Below are 6,390 nucleotides of genomic sequence, written 5' to 3' on the forward strand. Positions count from 1 at the left end.
CTTTCTATAATCAATGCACATCCTCCATCCTGTGACAGTTCATGTAGGTATGAGTTCATTCTTTTCATTGGGCACCACAGTGATGCCTCCCTTCTTAGGAACCACTTGGACGGGGCTCACCCATGGGCTATCCAAAATTAGGAAGATCACCCCTGCTTGCCAAAGCTTCATAACCTCCGTTTGCACCACTTCTTTCATGACTAGATTCAATCTTCTTTGGGCTTGAATGGAGGGCTTAGCATCTTCTTCCAATAGGATCTCATGCATACATATGGATGAGCTTATCCCTTTCAAGTTAGTAAGGGTCCATCCAATGGCATCTTGATGCTTTTGCAGCACCTTGATTAACTCCTCTTCCTGTTCTTGACTAAGAGCAGAATTGATGATTACTGGGTAACTTTAATCACTTCCCAAGTATGCATACTTGAGAGTTGGAGTTAATGCTTTCAGTTCTAGTTTAGGTGCTCTTTTCTCTTCTTTCTTTACCTTTGGTGCACTTGGGATGGATGCCTCACCTGATTGGGTTTCTGCAACCTCAATGCCTAGTGTGGAATCCTCCTCTGTTACTTCTTCAAGTATTTCTTCCAATGTTTCTTGCACCACAATTTCCACTGCATCCAACCTCATACACTCTCCTAGTGACTCCTGTGGGTAGCTCATGACCTTGAATACGTTAAACACCATTTTTCTCATCATGCAACCTAAGGGTAAGTTTAGCCTTTTGGACATCAATGATGGCTCCAGCAGTGGCTAAAAATGGTCTTCCCAAGATTATTGAAGCTTTGGCTTCCTCCTCCATATCCAACACCACGAAGTCAGCAGGGAAGATGAAGTTTCCCACCTTCACCAACAAATCTTCTACTATTCCATGAGGGAATTTGAATGATCGGTCTACCAATTGGAGAGCCATTCTTGTTGGTTTAGCTTCCTCAATTTTTATTCTTTTCATCATTGTTAAGGAAATCAAATTTATGCTGGCTCCCAAATCACACAAAGCTTTCTCCACTGTGATTTTTCCTATGATGCAAGGAATTTGGAAGCTCCCTGGGTCCTTCAATTTTTGAGGCAGTTTATGTTGGATGATAGCACTATATTCCTCAGTTAATACCACATTTTTATCATTCCTCCAGCTTCTCTTCTTGGTCATTAATTCCTTCAGAAACTTAGCATAGAGTGGCATCTGCTGTAGTGCTTCAGCAAATGGGATGTTGATCTGAATTTTTTTTAAAATCTCCAAGAATCTGGAGAATTGGCGCTGAGGGTAAGGTGCTTTAGGGACATATGGCCTTAGGACTTCTTTTTCTTCAGGTGGATTGGGAGCATGTGTTTGTTCTTTTTCTTTGTCACTTGAATTTTCCTCTGCTTCCTCTTCTTGAGTTTCCTTTGAGGTCTCTTTCAATTCTTTTCCAATTCTGAGAGTAATAGCTTTGCATTCCTCTTTCAAAATTGTCTTGGTGGCATTACAAGAACTATGGCCAGGGGCTTGCTTGGACAAGTATCCAATTTGTGCTTCAAGTTTCTGAATGGCAGCATCTTGATTTTGCAAATTAGATCTCACTTCCTCCTTGAAATTTTGTCAGCCACTATTTCTATGACATCAATGGCTTCTTCAATGGTCTTTTTCTTGTTCAGGGAACCTCCAGATGAGTGGTCTATAACTTTCTTTGATTCATAGGAAAGCCCTTCATAAATGATATGGAACTGCACCCACTCATTGAACATATCAAGTGGACATTTCCTTGTCAAATCTTTGAATATCTCCCAGGCCTCATATAAGGTTTCACCATCTTGTTGTCTGAATGTCTGCACCTCAGTTCTCAGTCTATTCACTCTTTGAGGAGGGTAGAACCTTGCTAAGAATCTATTTACCACATCTTCCCAGGATGTCAAGCTTTCTTTGGGAAATAATGTTGGCCATTTAGATGCTTTGTCCCTCAAAGAAAATGGAAACAGTAGCAATTTATAGTTGCCAGGATGAACACCATTAGATTTAACTATATCACAGATCCTTAGGAATGTAGTGAGATGTGATGAGCTGATAATTTATACCCTTTTTGGCATTGATTTTACATAATTTTTAGTATGATTTAGTTACTTTTCATTATATTTTTATTAGTTTTTATGAAAAAATCACATTTCTAGACTTTACTATGAGTTTGAGTATTTTTCTGTAATTTCAGGTATTTTCTGGCTGAAATTGAGGGACCTGAGCAAAAATCTGATTCAGAGGCGGAGAAAGGACTACAGATGCTGTTGGATTCTGACCCTCCTGCACTCGAAGTGAATTTTCTGGAGCTACAAAAGCCGAATTGGAATGCTCTCAATTGCGTTGGAAGGTATACATTTTGCGCTTTCCAGCAATATATAATTGTCCATACTTTGCCCGAGATTTGATGGCCTAAACTGGCGTTAAAAGCCAGCAAAAAACTTTCTGGCGTAAAACACCAGAACTGGCACATTTCTTGGCGTTAAACGCCCATTTTGGCACCCAGGGTGGTGTTTAACTCCAAATTGAAGCATATGCATGTGTAAGCTCGAAATCTTAGCCCAAACACTCACCAAGTGGGTCCCAGAAGTGGATTTCTGCACTATCTGCACTTAGTTACTCATTTTCTGTAAACCTAAGTTACTAGTCTAGTATAAAAACTACTTTTAGAGATTTATTTTGTAACTCATGACATTTTACACTTTATATTGTATCTTCTACGGCATGAGTCTCTAAACCCCATAGGTGGGGGTGAGGAGCTCTGCTGTGTTTCAATGGATTAATGCAATTACTACTGTTTTCTATTCAATCACGCTTGATTCTATTCTAAGATACTCACTCGTACTTCAATCTAGAGAATGATATGATCTGTGACACTCATCGTTATTCTCAATTCTATGAACGCGTGCCTGACAATCACTTCCGTTCTATCTGAGCTCAACGTAGTCATTAGGCGACAGCTTGAGTGCGTATCTCTTGGGTTTCTGATCCACGGACCGAGTCCGTGAAATCATAACCTTCGTGGTAAAGGCTAGAACCGATTGGCAGCATTCCTGGGATCTGGAAAGTCTAAACCTTGTCTGTGTTATTCCGAGTAGGATCTGGGAAGGGATGACTCTGACGAGCTTCAAACTCACGAATGTTGGGCGCAGTGACAATGTGCAAAAGGATAGAGAGATCCTATTCTGACGCTAGTGAGAACTGACAGATGATTAGCTGTGCAGTAGCTGTACCTGGTATTTTTCATCCGAGACGAGAAATCCGATAGTTGATTAGCCGTGCAGAAACCGTACCTGGTATTTTTCATCTGAGAGGATCATACAGCTTGCCATTGAAGGAAGCCATGCGTGTTTGGAGAAGAAGACAGTAGGAAAGCAGAGATTCAGACGACAGAGCATCTCCGGAACCTCAACCTGTTCCTCATTACTAAATCACAAGTACCTTTTATTTCATGTTATTTACTTTTTAGAAACAAAAAATAATTTTTATCATTAATCTCCTGACTAAGATTTACAAGATAACCATAGCTTGCTTCAAGCCAACAATCTCCGTGGGATAGACCCTTACTCACGTAAGGTATTACTTGGACGACCCAGTGCACTTGCTGATTAGTTGTGCGGAGTTGTGAAAAGTGTAATCACAATTTCGTGCACCAAGTTTTTGGCGCCGTTGCCGGGGATTGTTCGAGTTTGGACAACTGACGATTTATTTTGTTGCTTAGATTAGGAAAAATTTATCTTTTTAGTTTAGAGTCACTAAATTTGAGTCTTTTATTTTATTTTCAAAAATCTTATTTTTCTTTATTAATCTTTAATTTTCCTTTTGAGTTTTCTGTTTGAGTTTAGTTTCATGCTTTAAGTTTGGTGTCAATTGCATGTTTTAATTTTTCTTTAATTTTTGAAAATATATGCATTGTGTTCTTCATTGATCTTCAAGCTGTTCTTGTTTATTTTCCTTGTTTGATCTTTAGTTTTTTTTGTTTTGTGTCTTTCCTTGTTTTTCTTGGGCATTTTCGAATTATTAGTGTCCAAAGTATAAAAATTTTTAAGTTTGGTGTCCTTTGTGTTTTTATTTTTTTAAAAATTTTCAAAATTTGTTCTTGGTGTTCATCTTGATCTTCAAAGTGTTCTTGGTATTCATCTTGACATTCAAAGTTTTCTTGTTTGTTTTCTTTGTTTTGATCTAAAAATTCTAAGTTTGGTGTCATTTTATTATTTTTCTCTTTTCTCATTAAATTCAAAAAAATATCTTTTCCTTTATTCACTCATCATTTTCGAATTCCTTAGATTGACTTATTCAAAATTTTTAAAATTTGGTAGTTTCTTATTAGTTAAGTTAAAATTTCAATTTTGAAATTTATCTTTTTAAAATCTTTTTCAATTTCCTTTTTATATTTTTCGAAAATCTTTTATAAAATTTTTCAAAATCTTTTTTTTATAATTTTTGAATCACTTGTCCTATTTTATTATTTTGATTGAAAAATTTTAAGTTTGGTGTTTTCTTATTAAGAAAGTTTCAAGTTTTAAAATTTTAAAATCATATCTTTTTCAAATCTTTTCTTTTATTTATTTATTTTCTTACAAGTATCTTTAATTTTAAAACATATCTTTTTCAAAACTTCCTAACCACTTTCTCTCTCTTCATTTTTCGAAAATCATATCCAAAATTTTTCAATTCTTGTTAATTAATTAATCATTTTAGTATTCAAATTTCTTTTATTTGTTTTTCTTTTAGTTTTCGAAACATATATTCTATTTTCCAATTATTTTATTTTATTTTCTTTTGAATTCGGTTTATCCTTAATTAAATAAAATAAAAATAAAAATATTTTATTTTATCTTGTATTCTATTTACAACCTACATCATCTCCCTTTCTCCATTATGGACTCAAGTGGAAATGAACAGTCCATAAGGACTCTGGGGTCATATGCTAACCCCACTAATGCTTCCTATGGGAGTAGTATCTGTATACCCCCCCATCAGGGCCAGCAGGTTTGGGCTAAACCTTCAGCTCATTATCATGGTGCAGCAAAATTGCTAGTATTCTGGTCTTCCACAGGAAGAACCTATTGAGTTTCTGGCACAGTTCTTACAAATTGCTGACACAGTACGTGATAAGGAAGTAGAACAGGATATCTACAGATTATTACTGTTTCCATTTGCTGTAAAAGATCAAGCTAAGAGGTGGTTAAATAACCAACCCACAGCAAGTATAAGAACATAGAAACAGTTATCAGATAAATTCTTGAATCAATATTTCCCTCCAAAAAGGATGACACAGCTAAGGCTGGACATCCAAGGCTTTAAACAAAAGGATAATGAATCTCTTTAAAATGCCTGGGAGAGGTACAGAGAGATGCTAAAGAAATGCCCCTCTGAAATGTTTTCAGAATGGGTGCAGTTAGACATCTTCTACTACAGGCTTACAAAAAAGGCCCATATGTCTCTAGACCACTCAGCTGGTGGATCTATACACATGAGAAAGACAATTGAAGAGCTCAAGAGCTCATTGATACAGTTGCTAACAATCAGCATCTGTACCTAAGCAGTGAGTCCTCCATGAAAGAAGAGGCTAAAGCACTATCCACTAAACTTAGTCCTCTAGAACAAGTTGTTGAACTTAATCAGCAATTGCTTCTTATAACAAAACAGTTAGCAGAATTCAATGAGATGTTACAGGACATTAAAAATGCCAACAAGAATATGGAAGCACAATTGGATCAGACAAGACAACAGCTATCTAAACAGATAACAGAAGAGTGCCAAGCTATTCATTTAAGAAGTGGGAAGACACTGAATATCTCAACTCAAGGCAGCAGAAAGCCAAGAAAGGAACAACTGAAAAAGGATGACCAAGCCACTACCCAAAATCCATCTGAGGACAGTAAGAGCCCAGAGAGGAATGATTCTGGCATTCAAACGCCAGAAAAAGGCGAAAAACTGGCATTAAACACCCAGTGGATGCCCAATTCTGGCGTCCAAACGCCAGAAAAGGGTGGCAATCTGGCGTAAAATGCACAGAAAGCACCCAATTCTGGCGTTCAAATGCCAATAGGGGATCAGACACATGCAAGTATTGATAACAACCCCCTTAAGCAGGCTTCTCTAATCACTTATGTAGGAAGTAAACCTGCAGCAACTAAGGTTGAAGAATATAAAGCCAAGATGCCTTATCCTCAGAAACTCTTCCAAACAGAACAGGATAAACAATTTGCCTGCGTTGTAGACTATCTCAGGACTCTGGAAATAAAGATTCCATTTGCAAAGGCACTTGAGCAAATACCCTCTTATGCTAAGTTTATGAAAGAGATCTTAAGTCATAAGAAGGATTGGAGAGAAGCTGAAAAAGTTTTCCTCACTGAAGAATGCAGTGCAGTCATTCTAAAAAGCTTACCAGAGAAGCT

General features: G+C 37.0%; 1 non-coding gene across 1 annotated transcript; it reads left to right on the forward strand.

The window, feature by feature from the left end:
- Positions 1–1,717: 1,717 nt before the first annotated feature.
- LOC112724821 (small nucleolar RNA R71) lies at positions 1,718–1,824 on the forward strand. Its single transcript, XR_003163966.1, has one exon. It is a non-coding gene; the product is annotated as a small nucleolar RNA R71 (small nucleolar RNA).
- Positions 1,825–6,390: the final 4,566 nt, after the last annotated feature.

Source organism: Arachis hypogaea, chromosome 11 (assembly GCF_003086295.3).
Source record: "Arachis hypogaea cultivar Tifrunner chromosome 11, arahy.Tifrunner.gnm2.J5K5, whole genome shotgun sequence".
NCBI classification, from domain to species: domain Eukaryota; kingdom Viridiplantae; phylum Streptophyta; class Magnoliopsida; order Fabales; family Fabaceae; genus Arachis; species Arachis hypogaea.